The sequence below is a fragment of the Nothoprocta perdicaria genome, unplaced genomic scaffold, assembly GCF_003342845.1.
Source record: "Nothoprocta perdicaria isolate Ctin4 unplaced genomic scaffold, notPer1 scaffold_89, whole genome shotgun sequence".
NCBI lineage: Eukaryota > Metazoa > Chordata > Aves > Tinamiformes > Tinamidae > Nothoprocta > Nothoprocta perdicaria.
The window spans coordinates 1,678,667-1,705,266 of NW_020456187.1; the positions used below are offsets into that span (position 1 = coordinate 1,678,667).

At 41.7% G+C, this 26,600-nt stretch overlaps 1 long non-coding RNA gene across 1 annotated transcript in view; it reads right to left on the reverse strand.

The window, feature by feature from the left end:
- Positions 1–1,521: 1,521 nt before the first annotated feature.
- The window catches only part of LOC112958572, a 43,173-nt gene continuing 18,094 nt past the window's right edge, over positions 1,522–26,600 (reverse strand). Inside the window, exon 2 of the long non-coding RNA XR_003251448.1 lies at positions 1,522–1,554. This is a non-coding gene — a long non-coding RNA (uncharacterized LOC112958572). The remainder of the gene's footprint in view (positions 1,555–26,600) is intronic.

The following is a 26,600-nucleotide window of genomic DNA, read 5'->3' on the forward strand; positions in this document are numbered from 1 at the left end:
AAGACGGTACTGTGCTTAAAATGGAAGTGTATTCACAAGTATGGTGGTACTACTAATAATGAGGTGTATCGGGAAGACTCGAGCAGCTTACCAGACCACTTTCCTACATCCTACATACTACAGAAGAGTAAATCGTGGTGCCCCTGCCAAAGAAGTAAAATAAAGAAAATAAAGTGCAGAAAATAAAGTGTTGTGGGTTTTTTTTTTTTTTTTTTTTTGTAATTTTTGCTTATGCAGTAATAGCTTAAAAATTTTTGAGACTGAAGAGGTTAATTTCTTATTATTACATATTCCATATAGCAGTTCCACTCTTTGACTCAATTTTACTAAACCGCCTCCCTTGGTCTTGCTAATATAAATGATCGTATTGCAATTTCTTGTAGGAATCTTCTAACTGACAAACTATTAAGTGATGATTTCTGACAGAAATTTGCATTATGTGATATGGTTATGACTGTGTCTGCACATATAATTTGAGACAACAAAACTTTTCAGGTATCTCCTGAAAAAGGTGGTACCCAGGTCTCTTACTRCTTGTTAGTGTGTTAATGATTCTTCTAACAAAGGAACCATAAATGTTYTAAACAAATAAATAGTTCTCTCATAAATGGATTGGTTCTACTGGACTGAGCAAGACAGAGGAAGACTGACTTTACTTTTGGCAATAAATAATAAACTGTTCTATGAATTTTTCCAATCAGAGCTAGAATTAAAACAAGTCCATGCACTGGAATCTCTATCCATAGAATAGAAGGAGAGGAAAAAAAAAAAAAGGTTGTCATGAGTTGTCATATGAAAGTGGGCAAAGTGCTAGAGATTCCCCCAGATGGAGAGCATTATGAAAGTATTATTATACATACATATTTTTGATATTAGGCAAATGAGACACACAGCTACAGTGACAGCAATCACAACTGAAACACATGGCTGATTGTARGGAGAAATAAAAAAGATGCAGACGAAACCACAGAATCACAAGGGAAGGGTGATGTATTTTTCACTGCCCTCCTCGCCCTCCCCCATTTTCAGCATTTGAACAGTTTCAGCATGCTAAAAATATTCTTACTTCTTCTTTAAACTGTCTGGTCATTTTCCTACAGACACTGTCTCAGCATTACACAGTCAATACGCCCTAACGTTAATTACTTTCTTTTTTTCTGAAATCAGATGAGTGTTTCCCTTCACTTTCTCCTGATCACAGCTCTTYTACAAACAAAACAGTCCAGCTAATGAAAGAAGTAGGAGATGTAGCCTCCAGAAACGAAATCTATTTTAAAAGAGTAMATAAACAAAAAGGGTAATATGTGGAGTTCAGTCAGTCTATTTCAATTTTGTATTTAAAATGACAATATGGGGTTAGAAATAAAGAGGCCTAGTCTAGGCAAAATACGCCAAGCAAAAGGCACATGTTTCTGAGCAACGCACCTTGCAACCACGTTGTTCTGAACTTCCTCCTTAGCTTCTAAAATACACTGCTCCGCTGTGTGATTCCAGGCCTTGGAACATGTTCGCAAATCTCCCTTCCTGGAGTAGCTTCCCAGCAGCCACCTGCCCCTACAGGTAATAAAGGATTAGAAAGATCAGAATTGCAATGTTTATGAAGCTTTTTTCCTCCTCCTCCCGCTCAGAAATAGACTCATTTCTTACTCTTAAAATGAAAGGAGCGACTGTGTTCAATATAAAAAAAAGAAAAAAAAAAAAAAGAAAAAGAAAAAAACAACCCAGCATAATGAAAAGGAAGCACACACCCATATGGAAAAAAATGCAAAAGATGAAGCATGCTTATTACAAATGCTCTGTAACCTTGTCACCAACAAAAACAAACAATTAATTAAACAGAAGGGAAATCTGAAGGTTTGCTTTCCGATCTAGTCTCTGCCTCTGATGATTATCCGTGTTTCTTTCAAAGGTGTGTGCTGCTCCTGAAGCTGTTGTGATAAGTTTGATCATGAAGCATAACAGAAAACAAGATTCTAGTCGAGGCTGCAATTGTAAATATTTTAAGTCTCCACGCGATCTCACTGACAGTAAGTAGGAACAGTAAGACCCAGCAATCCAAATCTTGCCACTCCAAGAACACAGACAAAGCATGTGTAAATACTAACTTGGTTTGTGCTCATGCAAATAATGCAAATTTGGGGTTTTGACAGATCTAAAACCCAGCAGGCTTATATTAAACATACCCACACATTCCTCTGCATCTTACTTGTCACAGTTACTATAGCATCTGAACACCAGCAAGATCTGAGCTGCTATAATGGCAAGGAACGGCTGCCTAAGTGCAGCAAATGATTTCTGGATTTGTCCCAGATAAAACGAATAAATACCGACTACCGTACAAGTTTCCTTGGTTACAGTTAGAAACTTTACAGAATTTTCTCTAGCGTGGTGACTATATTCCAGACCAGAGAGCTTTCCCTCTCTGCTTCGAGCTACTTTCAGAAATTAGCAATTCTCCGACAAATGTTCTGGACACCTGTATAATCCCATTTTATAGACTACTGTTTGGTAATGAAAAAATGTGTACTATGCAGAGCAAGAGCTATTAAACGTGCTGAGACATTTGCTCCCAGAATCTGCAACTCCTTCCACCGATTATGGAGAACACCATGTGTGGGTCCAACTGCTACAACTGGCCCTGGAAAACCTGGATATGGGAAGACACAGCACATGGATCCTTAGCACTGCCTGTACAGCTGATAGATGTGCTGCATCTTCACCTTGCTGTTAAAAGCCACAGGTAAAGCAAGAGAGTTTTCATCAAAAATGAAGTTCGGCAAGGGAAGATTCTTACCTTTGCCTGGGTAGCTTTAAGCTGGAAACTACAAGGTTTTGTCTCTAGCCAAATTTTACAGTGCCACACTGCCTATTAGTTATTCCTTAGTAAATACACTCCTTTTTGGCAGCCAAGATAAAGGCTGTAACTTCCTGCAGCAGCCATTCGCTTCTCTTTGGGCTTCAAAAGGACTTGCGTTATTACAATAAATATTGAAAATGTACCGCGCACAACTTAATCCAACTTAACAGGATAGTAGAGCAATTACCTTAAACAATAGCTCAACTGTACGGGCTTCGGAAAAGGTCACAGCTAGGGCTGTACCTTTGCCATAGTAAATTTTAAACCATTATGGATTAGTCACGGTGAACTATGTCCAGCTTTGCAACAGTTGTAGGAAAAGGAAAGTCCAGTCAATGGTGGTTCTATCATTATTTTATATTACTTAAACTTCCCATTTCATTTGTTAAACTTAAAGGATTTTGAGGTCTGGGAGATGCCTGTAAGCTGATGTTTTGTGCATTTTTATACACTTCTGTCTTTGCACATTTGATTTCATCAGTTGACTCATTCCATCTTCAGCTCCTGAGTAATTTAAACATTAGGGAATATTCAATATAAATTGCAATGCTCCAGAAAAACTTGACCAGGAGTCTYTGCTTTGCTTTACCTGGTTTATCGTTGACCTGGTTACAGCCAATAAAACCCAGCAAACAATAATTACAATTTTACGTATTTCTGCAGGATCGCTAGCAACAAAACACAAATGCCTGACCGAGGTGGAGATTAGCCTGCTTTATTAACAGCAAAACTAAAGTTCCAGGGTTGTCTCTTGCCTAAATTAAAACAAACTAGATGCAGAATGGGGGAGAGCATGCAGGTCTAAGCGCACTACGGTCCCTCAATGGAGACAGTCAAGCTGGTCCCCGTGCGTGTGCTTCGAGGGGCTTCATTTGCCCATTCCTTCGGTCTCGTGATGGTGCTGGCCCATAAAGCTGTTTCCACTTCTTACCATACCACATACCTACCCAGCTACTCACCCACACCTACCGCCTCTCTCACTTGCCAGTCTAATTACCCGCCCACTCACATACTCTATTACTCACTCTCTAACCCACCCATTTACATGTTTTTCATTCATTTTCCCAGTCACTTACACAACCTGATCCTCAAGTGCCTTCACTTCACTCACTAATAGTACTTTTACCTCCTACAGTGGCCTAATAGGCCTGTTCTCACCTCTCCCGTCATCAACATCCCTACCCTGCATTGAGCTCCTAGGTGGCTTCACCTCTCTCATCAACAACATGCCTACCATGTGCTGAGCTCCTAGGTGGCTTCATGGAATATGCTTACTCAGCGCTGTCATCGCAGCTCTTGTGAGCCCTGGCTTGCTCTCAACTTCACTATCAGCCCCTTCTCCACACCACATGAACGCGACTTCATTCCTGGGACCTCTTTGGAATGAGTCAAATGGTTCCTTCCGCTCACAGGAGGGCCACCCACAGCCAGCCTGGACAAAGGCCACACCACTTTTGGCTTCCTCCACTGGGACTGTCCTCTCTACTCTCTCAGCAAATTTGGGGGCATTCTAGGCCTCAAGTGTCCCCATACCAAGCTGGGGATGTGCAATGTAGGCACTACAAGACTCTTCCCTGGAGACTTGCAACACAACAAACCTCTCATTTATTTGGGACACTCTGAAATGAAAACTGGCAGTAATACTTTGAAAACCATAAGAGATTCGGGCTAAAGGCTATGGAGGATGAATTTGGCCAACTGTGTGAGCATGCTGGCTCAGGCAGAGCGGCCACAAGCCAGCTCACAGCAACTAGCCTCGCTCTGAAGGGTCAATGGAAGAAACAATGTGAGTTTGTCCTCTTTATGGCTAGGGGTTATTTATTTGGGGGTCATTATCCCAGCTCTTTGTGGTCAAGACTAGTGGTAGGAAACCAAGACAAGTGGTAGAAAACTTCAGACACGCCCTTGCTTGGATGGCCYAGGCATTTAAAAGCAAACAATCAACCAGACCTAAATTCCTGCTAAAACAAGGGAAATCGTAGAAAGATTTACTTTTTGAAGTAAGGCAACTTTTAGGAAGAGAAAAGATAATGGAAAGCTGGAAAGATTGAACATGCAAATATCTACACTGCAACTTTCACAATTTGGGCCTCTAAAGGAAAACTGCAGATTTTGTAACGCTTTCTACAAAATTGCCTGCGTAGGATCGTTTCCCTACAGTTTAACAGCAAYAGAGTTAAAAATTACTCCTCTCATACTGGTGTAACTCCTCCATATAAAAACATTTCTGTTTCAGAATATAATTGGCCTTCTTAGTTAATTTTTCAGAAAGTTCTCAAGTGACAGTAGAACACACCACTCACACTAAAATAAAAAAAAAAAAMAACCTACATCTAAGAAATGATACCATCAGTAGTTCTGCTTAAAACCTATCTGCATAATTTTCCCAAATCCTAAGGAAGTGAATATGCAGTACTTAAGTGATATATCCAAGATATAAGAGTATATAATACTATTCTGCTCATTTTTATAGGCTGTTAGCATCATAGCGAGAACAGTCAATGAAAGATGAGAACATAAGACTTGATATAGTGAAAGAGAGAAACGGAAAAAATTAGCCTGAACATCAGGCAAAGAAATTTTTTGCCATCAAAATTTGTGGAAAAGACTCCGGAAGATAGAAGTGGAAGGCCAAGTTCTTAAGAGTATCTGTAGCCATAAACCACAGAGAAAAAAAAAAAAAAAAAAAAAAAAAAAACCCTAGCAGAAAACATGTACTGGCAAGAAGATGGTCTGGATGATCTAATGCACTTTCCATCTCTAACATCTATGATTCTGTAATTCCATATGAGGATTAACAGAGGGCTGGCAAACCTCTGCGGCCACTCCACCTYCTGATGATAAGGGATAATCAAAGTRTTTAGTTCAGAGGATGCCGCTGTACCAGCAYATTGTAACTATGTCGCTCTTATCCAAGAATGTGCATTGGAAAACCTGATCTGAATGGCAGGTCTGTTATAATTACAGAGCTCTGTACAGCTCTCCTAAATTTTGCTTTGCCTATTTAAGTAATTAGAGAGACAATCATCATCTTTCTTACAAAATGCCTGGGGTCAATTTTTGACAGTAGATTTGATAATGCAGAGTTCAACTCTGTCAACACTTACGCATGCAAAGAGCTTTACTCATACAGGCAAATAAACGTGTGCAGGATTGCATCCACATTGCATGACATTTCTACCTGTTTACTCTTCATTTGTGCACTTAGAAAATCCTCCCTCGGGGTGAAATACCAGATTCTTTCTCAGWTCATGTGCTTTGTTTGCTGTTCTCATATTATTAGGTAATTGTACATGCAGAAAGACGGAAACACACATAGGCATATGGCATGAGCCCCCCTCATCTTCAAAGCACATGTAGCAGAAAGATGCATTATAATGATGGGAAGTTTAAGCAGCAYGAAGATTAAGAAAATATAAGAGAAAATAAAAAAAAATGAAGGGAAGGACAAAAAAGAATATAAAATGATAATCCTTTACAGCTTGAAGAACTCTACTGGTTTATATTGATAACTAACAATTTTAGTAAGGAATGGACTCTTTCTTGACAGACAGAGAACAGTGTCCATGTTATTAGTGATCRCTCTGAAGTACTTAGGCTGCAAACACAAAATGAAGATGTTGCATTACGTACATTGATACTGAAATGTAGCCACCTAAAATGTGGAGAGGGATGGATAATAGGGAAGACTGAAAACCAATAAATGCTTCTATTTTGGTTAACTAAAAAACCAAAGTAGTTTATACCAATACCACAGTGCAGTGGCACTGTTCACTTTCATGTGACAAAGACGGCACTTGGCTCTTGCCTGCAGTCCATGATCCAGAGACCAGGAAGGCTTCTTGATGAGGTTAAACTGAACTAAATGCAGGTGCCACTCAACGATATAACCCCATCTCCTAATWCTTCTCCTGGCCACGGCTGCCTTCTACTTCCCTGTTAGCACTAGCAATCATACAGCCACACAAGGAGTTGGATCAGTTCTTTTACACAGCCAAAACCAATTTTCTGTAAAGGAAGAAGAAAAGATCTATGTTTCAAGATTAGCAAGCTGATTCTGGCACCCCTTTGCTTCAGAGTCAGCACTGCTGACCTTGGAAGAAGCCAGCCTTGAATTTGTGCATGAAATCAGAGCAGCTCAATTACTCAGATAGGCTGAAACAGTCTTGACTGTAAGACACCATGTAACAGTCACCGTCATCCAAAAACCTCTCTACAAAAGGTAGCATTGTTGGCCTTTAAACAATAACCCTGTGCAAAGAGCTCAAAGTCCTCTAGCCACCAGACTTCAAGGAGAGCTGACAGGGAGGTTCCTTTCTACCCGTTGCACTCGAGCTGTGCGGGTTCAGAAAGGAATTCAAAATTCACAGAGCCATCCAAGGAAGCGCTGAAGGGCAAATATGACTCCATGAGAAAGATTCCCAAGGGATGGGGCAGAGCCCTATCTTCTGGTCCCTTCTCCAAGCATTGCTCATGCCTACTGCACTGCAGATTAGATAAAACGCACACATAGCTCTTTTTATACTAAASCTTGAAAATACATCCTAGGAACTACATAAGGATATTTAAGAGCCTATGAGAGTTCTGTCCTGACAGGAGAACAGAACATACCTATTTGTATTCTTGGATATAATTTTTTATTTTTTGGTGAATAAAAATAAATCAAAGGGCAAAGCTGGGATCTTGGCAGTTATGACTCACCTCTGCCAACCCAATGTTTTGGCAATAAAGCAGTATATGCATTTTCCCAGAAGCTTGTATTAACAGGTCATATGGGGAGTTTTGGTAGCCGCTTAGGTCCTTAAAGTTACAACTCAGGTACCCAAATATTAATTAAAAYTACCAACTACTGACTTGACTTCCAGTCCATTGTGCCATCTAAGCCCTAGATCCATAAGCACATCCAGCTAGCGTGGCTACGGGCACGTCAATTTGCCAGCAAAAGCATGGAGAGAAGCAAGGGAAGTGAGGACGCGGACACCAGAGCTCAGCAGAAAGCAACTCTGTCCTGAAAAAGTGCTGATAAAAATGTTTTTTATTCACTCTTTTCATTGCTGGTATATATGCATTTTTCTTTGGCTCGGTGAACCTGTTTTTCTCCAGTGTTGGCATTAAAAGCCCAGCAGAACTATAAAAGAGTACGCTCTGTTCTTTTCCAGATCAAATTTTTCCGCTTGCAATTATGTATGCAAACTTCAGCTGCAAAATCTGTATTTGGATAGCTAGGGGTCAGAAAGAACTGAATACAAAAAAATTACAAGAGTATTTGAAAAAAACAAGTGATTCCTCTATTGATTATGTGCAAAATACTGGTAGGATTTCCAAGAATCCCTTGGAAATAAGCGTAAATGAAATGTAATAAAGATATTGCRTAGACCTAAAATTTCAAGTGCTGTGTTGTTTTAGTAGAAGACATTACACATCTGTGTGTCTGATTTCAGATTATGTCATTTTTTTTCCTTGCATCCACAATTTATGGCTTGTGTTTCAAAACCTATGGTTTATGGAGCATTTTTTATATATAAAATCAGTTCATGATTGCAAAATGAGACAGCTTCTGTCAGAAAGATCAAGTGCTGTAAAAGCTGTCTCCACGTGCAGGATTTTTTTATTGTTGTCAAGCTAATCACAAATGACATGGAAAAAAGTAACCTCTCCACCAGGTATCTGAGAGTCTTTCCTATCATACGAAGAACTACCATGGAAATGGAGATAGTGGAAACACAGCCACAAATTTCATTGGGTTTCAAAATATAAAATGTTATTCTCAAATAATTCTCAAATATGTCAAAGATGCATACACASTCAAACAGTGTAAGAGCCTCCTCCCTGAAACAGATGATTTAGCACAGGAGAAATGTGGCTCTTCCAAGGATTGCAGGTGGGTAAACGACAATTAACTGAACCCCAGCAAATCCATTCCCTTAAACTGGGGCCTGCTCAAAATTTCTTAGTATTTGAAACCGCTCTAGTGTAAGCCTGAGGAAATGGGATCCCCTGCTCCTTTTCAGGTTTAGCAGTTAACAATTTAGGGGCAATAAAAATCCACAACTTCCTTTCTCTCTATCTGAAATGATAAGAAAACAATGATTTTTTTTCTTTTTTTTTAAATACAGCGCCTACTGAGAACGTTTCGATAAGCCCATAGTTAGATAAARGATTTTAGGAAGATAGGCAATGAATTCACAAAAATACTTGGCAAAATGCGAATCCAAATATCTAATTCATATAACATTCCCCTTTATTTGTTTAATTCAAGTCAAATATTTTCCTCCGCCCTTTCCTTTTCTTAGGCTTTTCACACCCACATAACAACCGAGTGACTTTGCTCTGACCCGGACGCCCACTCCTTTTGGTAAAACTGCTTCACTAGAAAGTCACCGGGCTCTTAACTTCTCATCCTAAGATCTGAAGGAAGTCTCTACCAAAGAAACACGGGGCAATGCTCCATCTTCCTCTTTTTTATGCGCTGGGTTTCTGCAGGGACGCTCGTTGCACTGCCTGCTTGGTTGCTGCTTCCAAAAAAAAAGAAGGGAGGAAAAAAAAAATTTCCAGCCCGCCTTGCCACCGCGGGAGGATGGGCTGGAGCGTGTTTGGAAACGYGAAGCTTCCGTGTGTCATCCACCCAGGAGGAGAAAAACAACCACTCCTAGTGAGCTCCCAGCGTCGCTTCGGAGCCGGCCGCTCGGCCTCAGCAATTCCGAGTATGGATGGGAACGTGTCACCCAGGAGGGTGCCTGAAATCATCGCTCCGGCACTCTCCCCATCCCGTAGGCATGTGGGCACGCAAAACAATTTTCTGGAAATCAGAGAGCTGCAGTGTCAGGAAAGCACCCTCCTCTCTAGAAGGAAAACACAGTGATAACCCTGGGAGAGCGTTTAATAGGGGAAGTTAACTATTGGGATCCTCCTTTTATTCAGCTGACAACCACGAATAATAAATGATTTGCCTATGATCTCCTGTGTCACCTCCAGTCCCCCCCAAAAGAAAACAAGAGCAGAGGCAATAAGAGAATTCTAGGCTTTCAGACCTAGCTCCATGAGCCCATAAGATATTGATTGTCTTTTTTTTTTTTTTAATGGTATACTAAGCAACTTAAACTCACTTATATTTTAGGCATATTTTAGAAAAAGGATCGTTAGATTTCATTCCAGACACAGACAGGAGATTTTGATGTGAAATCCAGGAAGACGGAAGCCCTTTCAGAGAAACGTAACAGCAAATTGAAAGGAGCAACAGTGACTCATGACGGCTGATCCCAACCCTCTGCCTATCATCAAGGGCAGGTGCAAATGGGAAAGGAGAGAAGAGCAATTCAGAGTTGCTTTTGCCCAAGATGAACCTGCTCTGCAAAGTTTGCCCCCTAATTTATTAATTCCTTACTTCAGGCTCAGCAGCCAGTGCTCTCTACAAAAGCTGCACCAGTAAAAAGCCCAACACAACTTGCCCTGTTCAAAGGGCACTTAGAGCTCCTCTTCCAATTGCAGCTGGCGAAGAGGATACCACAGCAGCCCTGGAAATCAGACGTACGTAAACTCACCAATGTGTTATCAGGAGAAGGGTCCCCACTAAAGCTGAGGTATTTTTCAGAAACGCGGCACAAAACAAATCCAAAATGCAGCAGGCACTGGAGCCACCTCCAGTCATACTCGTTCGATCGCAGACGTCCTCTGAATCTGCCGTCGACAAGAGAAACCACAGCAAGACCGTTTCCCTCGCTCTTCATAACTGAGTCAGTAGGTCAACAATTCCTGCAGTTTCGGAGCCAGACCAATTCCCTTAAACACTCCCCCCCTTTTCTTTTTTTTTCCTGACAGAAAAGCCAACTGCCTCCTGCTAGGGGCAACCCATCTGCTTTCAGAACAGACCCAAACTRCTTCAAATAACCATCGTGTTCTGCAGGAGGCAGGACGCAACTCCATTTTGTCTCTGATATCTGGGAGAATTAAAAAAAAAGCCGTGAGCAAATACTTACAATTAAAACACAGTCAGGCAAACTGCTCCTTATGCACCTTGCACCCTGCTCCTGCTATCCCTCGTCCTCGTGCTGGGTGCAGAAGCGGTGCGGCAGGAAGAAGTGCCCTTCACATAAAACCCGGTCCCTTCCAAATCTGCGGCGCTCCACGCCAGCTCTGAGCACGCTGCATGTGCACCACGAGTGCTCTGCTCAGACAAAGAGCACGCTCGGGAGCTGCTATCCCTCTTCCCGATACATGACTCAAAACGTCTGGTTGAAAATGGGTTTCGTAACAAGCCTTTAGTACCACCTACTCACATCACAGAGTGTTTCTTGCAGTGAACGCACAGGAAATCACCAACCAGTGCCAATGGATCTACTATTCCAAGAACTAGCTCTTTCAGTTATTCCTCCACCACTTGGAAACTGAGATGCTTTTACTTTCCCTATTGCACAGGCTATATATTTTTTTTTAAAAGAAGAGCCTTCAGCTGTGATTCTGTAAGATACTTCATCGATAAATCACCATCTGAAAACTTGCCTACTGTAAAAAAAAGAAAAAAAAAAAAAAAAAGAATTTCACAATACTCATTCCAGAAAATAGAGCAGTTCCTTTCTGGAAATAACTCACTGGACAAAAATCAAAAGGGCAGAGGGAGTTTTCAGAGGCAGCCTGCAGCCTGAGCAGCACACAGAGATGGAGATTTAGCCACGTGCCTTTCTGACCACCAGCAGCAGACCCCTGAATCACCCAACCACAGGATGACTCGCTATGAATGATTTCCTCTCGTTTCACTCTCCCCCGGCGTGCTCTGTGCCATCGGTATATCCTGAACCTAATCCCTGCTTTGATGGAAATTCCAAAAGTCATCTCGGAGGACTCTAGCCACAGCCTAACGCCGTAGCCATCTGCTGAGTTTTGCTTTGAGTCACCTGTCAGCAATACAAAAGGAAATTAGTCAGCTGCGAGCACATGGGAGCTCACTGGTAGCGAGTAGCTGCTAAAAAAGAGTCTCCCTGATCCCTTGCAGAAAAAAATAATTTAATTCTGGAGTGATCAAACCATCTGCAAGCAATATACGATAACCCACACGGCTGCAATGCAAAAAGGTGAAATCTGTGCAAACCGCCAAGACCCATCACCAGCGAGCGCTTGGGTTCAGTTTTCAGTGCCGGCATAATTGGAGCAGCAATGGAAGGGGGGACAAAAAAAGAAGACATTTCACAAACACTAGACCTTCGCCGTGCGTGACAAGAAAAATAATTAAAACAACTGAGAGAACTAATCTGCGGCCGCTTAGGAAGTTAACTCTTCGAAGGAAATGATTAAATAGGAGAACAAAAGCGAAGCGCGGTGTTTACTCAGAGAGGCAAACTTAGCAAAGGAGCGCGGTTCCTGCGCAAGCAAAGGTGCCCTACTGTCACCAGCTTCCCACCAGGCGTAATTAAGCTCGTGGTGCTGATAATCTTATTGATTAGTGTGCAACTGTAAAGGAGTAAGTATTTTAAAAACTGGGAAGTTTTTTGTTTTTTTTTTTTTTTTTTTTTTTTTTTTGGTCAAATGGACAACTACTGCGACAAACACCATTGAAATGTCTTGCACCTCTTTGCAAGATCCCCTTTACCTAATTCCTATTCAGGACCAATTTCACGTTGTGGAAAGGCTGATTAAATGCTAAGGTATTTAAGAATTCAGTCCAGCAATGTTCATTTTTTGTTTTATTGTGGAAATGCAGCTCACAAATCCAGCCCTCTGAAACAAGAATCTGACTTCTCGGAGGTGGGGGGAACACAACCACCACTACACACTGTGCCCAAAATTTTCARGGATTTCGCAAAAAGGAATTAATACTAAAGATGTAATTGTCTAACCTGCTTCTGCATGCAGAAAGAGCCAGACCTGATGCCTCTATAGTCGAGGAGGGAGGGACTTCTTGTTCCTGTTTCGTACTTGKTTTTTTTCCTGTGCAGGAGATGATCTAATTATTCAACATGTCAGTATCTTGCTTCACCCCTTCTCATGTGTCTACTTACATTAACATATTCTAACTATTCAGCTCATTAAGAGAGGGACGAGGAACAAAATGGCAAACTGGCCTTAAAAACAGAGAGCATAAAAGCACGAGTCTTCCYATGTTTTGTCCAGTCCTTATCCTAAGCTCTACAAGAACACACACAAAAAGGACGCAGAACATAAGGCAGCAACAAAGCTTAACAAAACCCATCCTGACATGGGTGAGATCGAAGCGTACCTGCTAGAGACACACGCCTGATCACTGAGCTCTGACAAGTAGCGATTTGGGGATCTGCCTGATTAGAAAGAAAAGAAACCAGTAAATCACGGTCCTTTGTTGTTCCCGAGCGCCRACATTCAACTCCTGGCCAAAAAAGGCTGCCAGGTCCCACGGAGAATATCCAGACACGGGTGATGAAAGAGAGGGATCAATCCACGTACGGCTGTTACAGGCTGCCTTGAAACGGATCTGAAAAAACATTGAAATCCCAATATAACCTGCTAGGCTAGGCTAGGGCACCTGCATTTGCATGTGTTGGATACCAGCTGAAGTTTCCGAGCCTTTTTATCAAATGTCTTCCTTTCAGCAACAGTGAGGGGCTGGTCAACGCTCATCCCTTTTTGTACACGTGGATCTAGGACATGTTACGGTCTGGGTATTTTAAAACTTGCCTCGCGTTACTACAACAGGGTTGCTCATGACTTGGATTGAAGAGAGTGTCATTAGCATAAATTATAACCACTAGTTGTTCTTATAAAATGGGATTTTTTCAGCAAGTTTTGTACATAATAACAGTGCCTATATATAAATTTGTTTATCACTATTTCTAAAAAAGAGCCAGTTCTGAAGCAGCTCTTTTATTGTGTGCAAAACACGCTTATATAAGGGTTTCAAGGAAGTACAAACTTATTTTGTAAGAAATCAAGCCAGTATAGTAATAGGTGCGACGGAATTACCCTGTTACACATTAAGTTCTCCTAATAAAAGCCTTTTTGCGTCGCAGTCATAAAGTCACATGTTGCATCTTACTAGTACAAACATTCCACCATTTCCTGTCATAAAATTAAAATCTACTCAGCAAGTGAAAAGTCAATGGGTAAAAAGCATGCGCTTTTCTGATATAAAAAATATTTGCTTAAAAGAAGAATTCCTTGGGAGTGAGAATGGTTTATCTTTAATCCTTGCCTAAGTCTGAGGGGGATATCACATAGAATTTATTAACAAGTATGTTTTAATGTTGGTTAAAGAAAAAAAGACATTTAAAAGATAAAACATTTGCAAACTTTCTCAATGCTGTCTTTTAGGTTTTTTTTAATTACAGACACAGTAGCACTGATGGGTGCTGCTCCCTCCCAAGCTGCGACCCATGGCTATTCACACACAGAATAAACTTTGAGATTTTAGGACTAAAATCTGGTCTTAAAAGGCATCTCTTCGCACYGCCAGGTCTTAAAACACAAGCTCGTACCGCTCTAGGTACAAAAACACTGATTTGGCATCATACTCGTTTTACTTCAGGTACTTTCTGTATTGAAACAGCACAGCACAAAACAGAAAGACTTTCAAGGTTTTGAATACTGTCCTATGATGTTCTTCACATAGTCCAGAGGAGATTCAACCTAAATGCTATGGCAGTGTCAAGACACAGAATTTCCTTAAGRAAAAAAAAGAAAAATGGAGGGATTTTTATCTTATGTGGGTTGAAGACTAAGCACTGCTCCCTGGAGTAGAGGATATCGTTGGTATATAAGCAGATATAGGCACAGCTGGTGAGACAAAAATCCCATCTCAAGGACATTTAGGTGTCTCCATGCAAACAGACACATCGTTCTCCACCTCACCTCTACGGGTGCAAGCCACAGCTCTTCACTGACAAGTGCTGGGGTTTCTCTCTCGGCTGTGTCCCTTGTGCTGGCAGCTATGGTTTGTGCAAGCATAAAGCAGCTGGTTCAAGAACTAAACCAGGGGCAATTTAAAACCTAACCTTGTTTAAGGTCAAATTGCGATGGGATGGGTCTTGTATGGATTCTTTCTATAAAAGGAAGTCTGGGCTAGAAACATCCCCGGTCCATAAAGATGTGCTGTCATCCGTATCCAGCAGCCAAGCTGGGCCAAACATTTTGGTGATTATTTTGCAGGTACCACATCCAAAATTCATGAACATGGCCTGACCTTTCAGACTGTTCTCCTGCATGCTCCAAACATGCCTAAAGCACCCAGATAGTACTTAAATCCAGCACAAAGCACTACACCAAACTTKCTAGAAGACAAGCTGCTCAACACTCGTGTATTCTCCTGTCGCTAAATCACTTACGGGAAGTGGGAGACCTGCATTCCCCGCAGCCTGACAACGTGCTGTGATTACGATATTCAACATTCAGGAGTTGAGTGGSATCTCTCTTACCCTCTACCGCACTGGCAGACGTACCCAATTCAGAGAGAGGACCTTGATTAAATCCTACAAAGACTCCTCTGGGCAGCCCAAAGTCTAGCTTTCGATTTCTGTTCTTACTGCCACTGCTGCATCTTATCCAAATTGAACAAGCAGACCTTAAGTTACAACAGATAAACGTACTTCGCTTTGACATCTAACACTGGCATACTCAGTTTTATTCCCATTTAGCCTGCTGGCCATTCTTAGATATTTAACTCTATTCACTCTAGTGCTAATTCAAATTTGTATTTCCAGTGTTGGAAATCATTTTTTTTTCCCCAGATTTATTCTCATATGCTTGCATTGAAACAGCATTATACATAGAAGTCCTGAGCAGCAGGAACTGAGAGAAAAGGCTGAACKATAATACTGATATAAAAAAAAAGATTTCAGGAGTAAGCACGGAAGTAGAGAATTGCTCTCCCTACTTATTCTTGTAGCTAGAACAGCCTGATCATACAATTTAGTTCAAACAGCAAGAAAGTTTCCTGGTAATAAGAGAAAAGGACACGATGACCTCTAGGTAAAAATCCTAGGCACAGCAAGCACATATAAACTTCAACCTGAGCAATGCTAACTCTGTGCCAGAATTTGAACCAAAGATAACAGCAAAGACAAACACTCAGGGTAGATTTAATTCAGACCATAATTCACCGCATATACATGCCAAATTGTGGTATAAAGCCCATGCCTTTTAACACTCCTCCCTGTAAGGCCTATTCTTATCTCAGTGATGAATGTAGGGTTTTTTGAAAGATTTTGGAAGCCTTTCACAATTCTGTTTAGCCATTCGGAGCAGCTTTCTTGAGCGGTGGGAAAGATGAAACGGAGCAGTTTGGTTTAGTAGCCAGTGCGGAGCATGTCCTAGCATTAACCTAGGATCGTGGGGTGTAGTGCCTCTATTCTTGACTCTGCTAAGGAATTACTGCATGAGGACAAGTTAGCTGTTGGCCCACTCTCCCCTTCCCTACACAGAGCTGTTGTAATTTTAGATTTATTGCATTTTCAAGGCCCATGCAGTTCCTAAAACCAAGGAAGCAGTAGCAACATAAAATTAGTGAACTGCGTTTTCTATGTCTTGAGGTACAGGCCTCTTAAGCTAGTATATATTTTATGTAATACACTAAAAACAACAACAACAAAAAAAGGAATTCTGTGCATTCTTCCAATTAAGATTTGATCTTTCAAAGCTCAGTGCCACAGCACCCGGGGAACAGAGGGAGGCACGGGGACCGGGAGCAGCCGCTGGTGCCCGAAGCAAGGGCATGTTGTGGCGTGCTGCAGTTGTAGCACGTTGTAGTTGAAGCGCGTTGTAGTTGTAGCGCGCTGCAATTGTAGTGTATTGTAGTGTTGCAGGGAGGAGGGTTTCGGGGTTCCCCTCCTCCCCTGTATTCACCGCTAGATGGCGGGGGAGAAACTCTTGACATCCCAGAGAGGTTCCAGCGCGAGAAGGCTTCGCTTCCCACCACCATGAGCCAACCGTAAACCTGTGTGCACCTCCACGTCACACCTGCGTTTTCAGGGCTTTCAAAACACCGAAGAGCCTTCAGCTGCCTGAGAATCAGCTGCTCTTAGCACAATTTCAGATATTTACACTCTGTTTTCTTGAGCACGATGGTGTCAGTCACTGTCAGAGAGCTCCCTCAGGGCTCGAACACGAAGCCAGCTAACATCCCACCCAATATGGGCAGGGTGGCAGGGATTCGATGGGAGTGAGGGCGCTTCACGTTTATCCAGCCCTCAGCCTGGTGTTTTTCCGTTCGGGAACCAGCTATCCCGAAAGGTCACGCACATCGCTGCCTACAGAGGCCAACCTCAGCACTTCACGGAAGTGAGGAAGCCGAAAAGCGGCCGTCCGGGACCCACTGAATCATCTTCTCGGGCAAGTCGTCTCCTGCATGGGACATGTTCCCAAAGGTGCCGTGCTGGGCCCTGGCCTTGGCAGGGATGGCAGCGTTTGGCAGCGGCTTTTCCTTTAGGCTCCTCACTCTTTCTTGTTGCCAGCTCCTTAATTTAACTCAGCCCTTTTTAAAAGCACCTTAGCATGAGCCTGTCTCTGCCCCAACTCACATTCCCTCAAAAAGGAACAAGTCGGTTCAGCACCAACGTAACCATCACCGGGCACTCGGAGACAGTACTTGTCGTGGCATCTCACCCCACATTCCCTGTGCGATTTTAATAGAAGAGGATTARAAAAGTTATCACTTCACCATCTGACTGAGTCCATGGAACTGCTGCCTACCGCCAATGAGAAAACAACTGTCAGTTCAGGCTGGAGCAGGGAAGAAGTTTTACTGATATTATGCCATGGGCGATGACAAGGAGTACTTCTTGTTGGGATAGAAGAGTAATTTTGTCTTCCGCCTTCCAAGACAAAACTGCAGAACCCCATCACTGCAGCAAGAAATTTCCCTCCTGTATGTAAGATTCATGTCCAGAAGGATGCCAAGCACTAAATGGTGCCCGAGTACTGAGGTACCCTCCTAAAATCCCAAACTCTACTCAGGAACTCTACACAAAAGCCTGAAGCAACATGGTCCATCCTGCACTTTTTCTTTGGGAATTTGCCTCATTCCAGATCTGTCAGTCTAGGAGTATTTTTATACTTCCATATTCATGAACCTGTTGGGCAAATATTCCCCCAAAAGCACAGCAGTGCCCTCCTTATGGACGTCTACAGGCCCTGCCAACACAGCTGCACACAGCAGTAGCATCTTGGCGAAATCAGTCTATTTCAAATACACAAAATAAAAAACAAGGAAAGTTAACTTCAAACATCAATTTAATCTTTCCAGTCCACTTTAAGTGCAGGACATGTTACTATGAGAACGTATCAGTGCTGTGAAGCCAATAATTTGGAGGGAATATGCCAATTAYGACAGCTTTTGCATTTCAAAAATGGTCTTTTGGACTTACCGAGATCTGTGCCTGCAGGTTTGCCTGGGTAACGTTGAACTTCTTTCAAACACACATCTACAATATATTCTGACTGCTTTGAAAGGAGAACTGCAAGATTTTGACAGGCGGATTGATTTGCAGCCTAACTGTAATCCCCACTGCAAAATTTGGCAGGAAAMGAAGAATCAACAGATATTTAGAAAGTAAAATTAAAACTTGTGGAAGTCCATTCCAGATTTTCTTTGTAAGCTGCGCAGAGCTCCTAATGTTCTGCCTCCCAACTTGGGGAGAGGAGGACTTAGCAAATGGGATTCGTCTCCCTTCGACAGCACGCGCTTACAGCGTCGATATTTGCATCCAAGTTAGCCACAAGGATTTCCTTTATAGCTAGTGAAAATAAACTGGCACTTCCATTACATGATTCACCTGGTTTATTTTAGACGGTTATCTTGGGATGCTTTCCCTCATAAAAGGGAAGCTGGGATCTTAACAGTCCTGCCAGATGAATAATGATGGAAGTAATTTTCAAACACTGCTTTAAAATACTTTAAAAGATGCATAAAATGGGCAATTTTTGATAATGGTTTATTGTACATAGTTTTCTCTATCGTTTTCAGATGGAAAAATGCAGGTAAGATGGTTTTCTCTTTCAGTTTCAYTTGAGAATTCTCCTGCTCACCTTCCCATATGAAATACTGAAGCACTGGCCTAGCATAGGTAACTGAAAAAATATGCAGGTAGCATGCGAACTGAAAGTGATTAATCTATTTTTAAGCTTAAATAATTTCAAAGCAAACAAAGCAATATAAAGAGCAGAAAGTCGATTTGATTATGCAATATCCTTCTGCTTTCATAAAAGGATGTTTGTGAGGAAGGAAGAATAGTCTTATGGTTAAGGGTAACACGTTCAAAGTGCACTACCAGACTTGGACTATATTTCCTACTTGGGCTAATCAGTAAGTGTCCAACCTCAATGACAAACAGATCGCAACTGATTTACACCAGACGCCCTGGGACTTACATTTCTGGAGAGGACATTGTCATGGAAGGAGAGCATTCGGGAAGGAAGATTAAGTGCAYGCTGATGAAGAGACTTCTCCGGAGAACCTCAGGGATTAAGCTCTCCCTGTGTGCAAAGCATATGGATCCCAAGGAAAAATAGGAAGCTGTGGCTGTTAATGCATAGAATTCCAACTCCTGCCATCGCTGTGRTCTCTGCAGTGCTGCAGTATCTCCTCTGGAAACTCCCTGCTCAGCCTGCCTTCTATCTCAGTAACTACAAGAAAAAGTTAGCAAGAAGAGTTTCCTTAACCTCATCACCCAAATTGATCTCAGCAGATAACAGCATTTATATAAACAGCCTTCTAAAGAAATGTGGGCAGACCACAGGGAACCACCTCTGCAGGAGGAGCCTGAAGAACACATCTGAGTGCYGAGAGCACAGCGTGAGCCTGCCTGTGCCAGCCGAAACACCAAATCAGCCTTCAAAAACTTAAAAAGAAATCACACGACTCCTTTAGTCGCCTTTAATCATTTATCTCCCACCTACTATATATATATACACAGACCAACTCCATTTCTGCTGATACTTTTAACTAAATTTCTGTTTTATATCAAATGAGCGGCTTCCTATACAACACTGGCTGCCAGGAAAAGCCAACATCCTTGGTTAAATTGCATCTAACAATTAATGCACTTCATTTAGCTGCCACCAATGATGTCACCAAGTGCAAAGAACAACAACAAAAGTGACAGCCGGGTGGGAGGGAGCTTTGCTGAAGTATTGTTGAAGCAACAGCTACACAAACCCATCACTGTATATCTGCCTGTGGAAATGAAAACCACACAAATAGCTACCTACGTGTTGCCCTACACACACTGGAGATGCTCGGGCAAAYTTATCATTGGGGGAGAAGAGGACGTACAGCAGACTGCAAGCTCAAACATGTAGATTTGGGGGAAAAGTCCCATTAAAGCAGCAAAATTAAAGCTGAGTGCATCAGATGAAAGACTGCATTTGTAAAGTCTGAGTCTGAACATAAACTCAAGCTACTTCGAAGATAAGTCGGGTTGTTCAGACAATTATGTGAAAACGGCAGGGAAAGATAGTCTGACGAACCACGTATAAGAAAAGGAACCAGAATCTGAATCATTAATAATAATAATGAACAGTTKTATCATCTGAAGATCTCAAAGCTGCTCCACAAAATGGATATGAATCCTTGGCACCAGCCTGTGGCTTCGCTGCTGTTGATGGGTATCACTCTGCTATACCAAGGAGGCCTTTGGAAACGATGATGCTTTCTAAATAGAAATCAATAATTACAGCTTTTGTCTTTTTATCTATCTATCTATCTATCTATCTATCTATCTACCTACCTACCTACCTACCTACCTACCTACCTACCTACCTACCTACCTTCCTACCTACCTTCCTACAATTCTAACTCCAACTTTCCCACTTCTCACAGCTACTGCAGTACATAATCATGTCCTGCATAAATACAGGGATAAGAAAAGTCTTCATTCAGATTTGTGACATCTCTAGCAAATCTTTTTGGACCACACTGTGCTCAAAAAGTGTCCTTCTTTGATCTCTAACAGATATGTAGACTGTGTGGGATCACTACCACCTCCTGTACCCAAGAGCAACCTTTCAACATACTTTTTTATTTAAGGAGAGCTCAGCCAACTGCAGCTTTCCATTTCCTGCATTTCTGGCTTACATTGTGTTTTCCTCTGCCACCGTTACAGGCTGAAGCTGTTAAGATTCACTTTGTAAAACAGAGACTAACACACACAAAAAAAATAATGTGGATAAATATCAAAGTGAATGTCAAATGTAATAGCAGGATCCACATCTCCAGAGTGCTGRTTTTCTACCTGATCCACTCAATTATGTGATATCCAGTTTGAACATTTGTTTTGACATTTCAGATGATTCCAACACGCTGTTTATGGGAACAGAGAGTTTCTATAAACTGCCTGTGCCACAGCTCCCTTCCTCGTGATGGCAATAGCTGTTTCACAACAGAAAGTGAAAGCCTCAAGGAATATTTTCTTTCTAATTGCAGAACATCTTGTTGACAGTCCTGCAGCAGCCTTATCCTTCAACACTCCTGCAGCTGCATGCTTAGAAATGTCAGCAGGGGACAGGTACCTGTTTCCACACCAGCCTAACAAAATCCCCTTCAGCAAGACTGATCTTTGCTGTATCCACGTGACAAATACCAAGAAGTATCAGGTATCCATGAAGTACTGGAAGTGCTGCATGTTGAAAACACAAGCAAATGCACACCCCAGTCTTCAGGAATTGAAATTCCAGGATATCCTACATTTCCCTGAACTGGAGTTTGCCAGACAGACACAATGGTGGAAGGAAAAAAGACAAGAAACAGAAAACGTCAAACCACAGCAGCAAATTTCTGCTGGCTACAGGGGTCTTGGACCCTACAGAGACTGCTAAGTCTCTTCTGCATTATTCACCTACCACTTGCTTTTGCTGCGTATTAGAGAWCCAACTGAAACCAACACAACTCCTGAGCCTGTCTTTTAATACAGGTCTGATTCATAGACCGTTTTTGCTGGCTAATGCTGCAATTTGGCTAAGAGTAAAACCTTACTGTTCTTCAGCTGCACYTCTTTACCTTCACTTGACCTCAAAACCAGGTCACATAATCCAGAGTTGGAGATATCTCCTCTCTTCGCTGCAGCAGAATGAAATGGCAGGATACGAGAAAATCCTTCACAGGCTGAACTTGAGTAYGGAGGGACAAAATCTTGAAGAATACTGCAAAATGACTAGGTTAACACAGGAAAACGCTGACTGAACCCTTCACAAATATGAGATTCTATCTCTCAAGTCTTGTTTTGGGATTAGGGTCCTCATTTTATGTGAAACTTTATTTCTCCTCCCCTCCACCTTTTCTATAACAGAAGTTGCCCTGTAAGTCTGGGTTTGACATACTTCTCCCAATAATGTAAACATCATATAACGAAGCTGCAAAGACTTCAAATGGAAGCGACTGTTCCGGGCAAAGTTGAAGAACTTTTATTGTCACCCAAACAATTTTTTATAAACCTTTCTCTAGCAAGAATCATTTTTTTAATTGTCTTTACCAGGCTTTGTGTTCAAAGTGAAGCGAAGCTGCCTCCCCTCCACGTTAATCTTGAGAGAAAACCATTTCCTGGTCAAGCTGAGCTCCAGTGCCAAGATATTACTCGGCCAAATATTAGTGCCAAGCGGTGCCGAGAACTACAACTCACAGCAAAGGCTGATTTTCACATGCACAACTTCCTGCTTTCCAGCGGGCTGATCTATATTCCTCTACTTCAAAATTTCCAGGATATCTCTACGATTTGTCATGAAATTCTTTCCTTCAGGCCAGCGTACTCTTGTCCCTCCACAGGCCTCAGCACACTACTCTCTTCTGTCCTCCTTAGCTCCACTAGGTACATGAAAARTTCAGTCTCCTGTTTATTTACCAAGTCTACTATTTGTGTCATATTATATGTAATTTCAAATATTACTCGAGTTCAGTAATAGCGTTCCTGTTTTCCTGGGAGTGCTGAAGACTTTCTGAAGTCCATTATACTTAAGTATGGATTTAGGAAATCCAATTTTAAAAATGATACTTCGGCACAAGAAACCTGGGTAATTATTTTTTTTTTTGTGGTTCCTACAGGAATTTCAAAAATAAATGTTATTGAACAGAAAGGTCCTAACAAACAAGATTTTAACTTATATGTGTGTACTCCTGATATACCTAAAATGTTCTAGACAGGGCCTAACAAGATGTCCAATGCCTCTGGCTATTCCAGACTGCTGTAATTGCACTTGAATGTCTTGGCAGAGAAACAGATTTAAAAAAAAAAAAAAAAAGAAAAACACAACAGCAACGACAACAAAAAGTAACTTTTCCAAGGCTCTCGGTATTTCTCTTCAAGTAGGTTTGTTAGGCTCTACCATGGTATAAAACTCTACAGTGAACTTAAAGTTCTCTGTATTCACTACTGGGTCACATCGATAGGATCTAAGCCCATATTTCTGCTGAAAGGAGCCTACTTTGATGTCTCCTGCCATCCTTTACTTTTGTGACAACTCCAGGGTTYTGTTTTTGGTTGAATCAGCTCCTGCTCCATCAGACTCCATGTCTGCGCAAATCCTACAGCCAGCACAAGGTACAAGTGTACAARGTACAAGGACAAAGATATCCCTTTCAGCATCAGTGGGGACTTGATGAAGACGGTAGTGAAGATGCAATCTAAGCAATGAAAAAGGGAACAGGCCTACAAAGTGAAGGGCCAGATCTAGATGCAAAGTGATCTGCAGCCTGTCCGGAAGATGGCAGTGGCACAAAGCCAGCCTTTCGTATAGCCACCAACCCATGCTAAAATACGCTACCTTGCCTAGAGGGTGAGGGTCCTTCACATTGCCACCACGTCACAAAGGAAAACCTCCAACTAAAAATATGTAGATATACTMATTTTTCAAATAAAGTTCAATATTTGAACTCACAAACAGCTAAGCCTAAAGCACTTGTCCAAAGGGCAGCAATCCTGTATCATCAGACTCTTTTAACTCAGTGAGCAGAGGCTGGAGCTCTAACAAGAGGCTCTGAAGGTGGTCAGAATCCTTGCCTGAAACAAGTTACAATCTAATTTAAGACATAATTTTGCAATGTAATTTAAGACATAATTTTGATGAGTGATAAAAATCAATGCTGGGCTGATCAGTCAAAATAAGTTCAGTATTTGTATGTCTGTTCTTTACYTTATCCTTTTTTGCTTGTATCGCTGAGAAGACACACCTGCTTTTGAAAAGTGTTTTTTATGACAAGTGTGTCTGAACAATTTCCCTATTAACTGCCTGAYGGTGTTATTCTGAATAACCACAACTACTTTTCAAAATTTATTTACGGCAACGTGGCCAGACAAAGCCTGAACAATCTGCTCTGCTTTCAGAGCTGACCCTCTGCTGAGCAGGAGGCTGAACAAGAGGCTCCCTGAGGTCCAACCTGAAATATCCTGGCATCCCCTGGTACAAGTACAATGAGTGCAGCAAAATACCTGCAGGCTCCTTCACGGTTTTTGTGTCTTGTAAAAAAAAAAATCCTCTCTCCTGACAAAAGGTACAGAAATAGGCGGCAGTGGAAACTGTCCTAGCAATTTATGGTTACAGTGGTAATGCTTCAAACTTGTCCATACTTCTCTGAATATTTTCACCTTGGGATTTGGAAATTCCCTATGCCCCACTAGTTCAATTTTGTAATACCATTTATGCCTATATGTGTATAAGCAATTTTAAACTGGCACAGACAGTGATAATCGTATTTCCCTGGGATTTCCTCTTTTTCTGAAAGGAATAAAAAGACKGATCAGACAGATGAGTGCTACTAAGGAAACGTCACCCCAGAAGACAGTGCTTTCTTTATTCACTATCCACAGTTATGTGCTTGAATATGAGGGAAAATCTGACTGTGCACTTCCTCCCAGACACACTGCTCTTAATAAGTCATTATATTCCCCAGAGTAACAGTTCAGATTCTGGGTTAGCCTAAATTGTGTTTTCACCCAACTTCAATTTAGCCTGTAATTCAGCCTGCTCTAACCCACACACTTACATGCACAGGGATGCAAGTTCTTTGCTCAGTTAATCTCCCTCTGGCCTCCTAAAGCTGACAATTCTCTTACATATAAAGCAAACAGACTTTAAACTCTTATATTAAATTTTGCCAAATGAGTCCAGCCTTTTTATTCCAAGTACTGTTAGCACATTAGCTATCTCATCTAGCACTTCACTCCTTTGCTGGATGTCAGCTCTTCTCCACTACTGGTAAATGTTAATGTTACAGAAGATCTCCCAAATGTCAACATACAGGTATTCAAGAATGAAGATTTGGAGTTTAGGAGTGCTGCACAAGTGAAGRGTAAGATTACTTAGCAGGAAATTAAAGACCATAATGTTAGGAACAAAAGTATCACACCCTGCAAAGACAGACAGAATTTCATGCCCGAAGAACTAACTGCAAAATGCATTTTCTGTCATTTCCTTCTGTCTTAGTCTTCTCCAGACTATTCAGAAGCCTTGACAGAGGAGGATTTGACAGGTATTCTGCATGGGAAACTTCCTGTTGGATTCAGGCTGGATCTTGTGGTTTAAAATCAGACAATATGTTAAAACTCAAACAAATCCCAATAAAGTGAGAAATTCATCTGTAATCAAATATGAATTTCTTGTACTAAATACTCATTGAAGGCTTTTCACTTCAGTATTGCATTAGCCGCATGTAAATGATGTTTATGCAGAGACCTTAATGATTTTATTGCAATGTGCCATTTAACACTTGCAAAGGATCCAATTATAAAACTTTTACTTCGTTTTCCATGAGTCACCCTCTGAATAACATGTTTTGATTTACCCAACAGCAAGAACTCTTGATCATGCAACCCTATGATCACAGGAGCATCAGATGCAAATCCTCTACATAAAAAGGAAATTTTGTTCAATGAACATTAACTTGTTTTTCACTCTCACCTAGTTTGGAAGAAGTAACGTGGTGGCTTCTGTCTTGGTTGCAGCTACACTAAAAGCTTTTCTATCAAAACAATCTTGCAAAGTTTGGACCCTGAAGGACCCAAAGCTCAAAATACCTTACTTGCAAAGAAGAAATTGAACTTTTAGACCATGAAGTAGGAGTAAGAACTCTAATATAGCGCAATAGTCAACTCTCAAATAGGTCTGATAACAGGAAGCGGGGGTAACCTAGTTAATGAAAAACTATCAATAACAATACTATTCTTTGCAAAGCCCGCTCCAGGAATTGCTGGGTGGTTTTATTGGCTTGGCCACAGCACTACAGAAACACGTAGCTCCGGCCCGGGTCCCAAAGCAGAATGGTCCCGTTCCTCCAAAACGGCACGTCAGCCCTGTGGGGTCGTGCACAGACACCATAGGTACCTGTGTATTTAATGTAATGATATAGTATCTATTATCTGAGTGTTCTTACATTCAGCCCTAGTAAACAGGCACCTAAATGGTCTGTGGACATCACAGAGCTGCCTGTATATGAGATGCCTGTATATGAGATGCCTTTAGCTCAAAGTGCAGAAAACATCTGCTGGGGTTGAGGGGTTGTTCTGTTTTTGCCTTTAGTGACATGAAGCGCAGATCCTTACGAGCACAGTGGTGTCGGAGGATCACCTCTGGAAGAAACACCTCCTGCAGTAAGAAATCCAATGCAGTAGGGAGGGAATAAGCAGGGGTGGGAGAGGCAGCACGGACCAGAACTACAAGTGGTAGAGAAGAAAGAAGCCACTTTCATCTTCAGTAGAGCAGTACAGTTCAGGGACTCCAGGTGCTCGCACACAATGCCATGCAAGTACAAAGTGCACAGTTTAAGCTAGGCCAGACAAACAGCAACAGCCCTGAAACAATC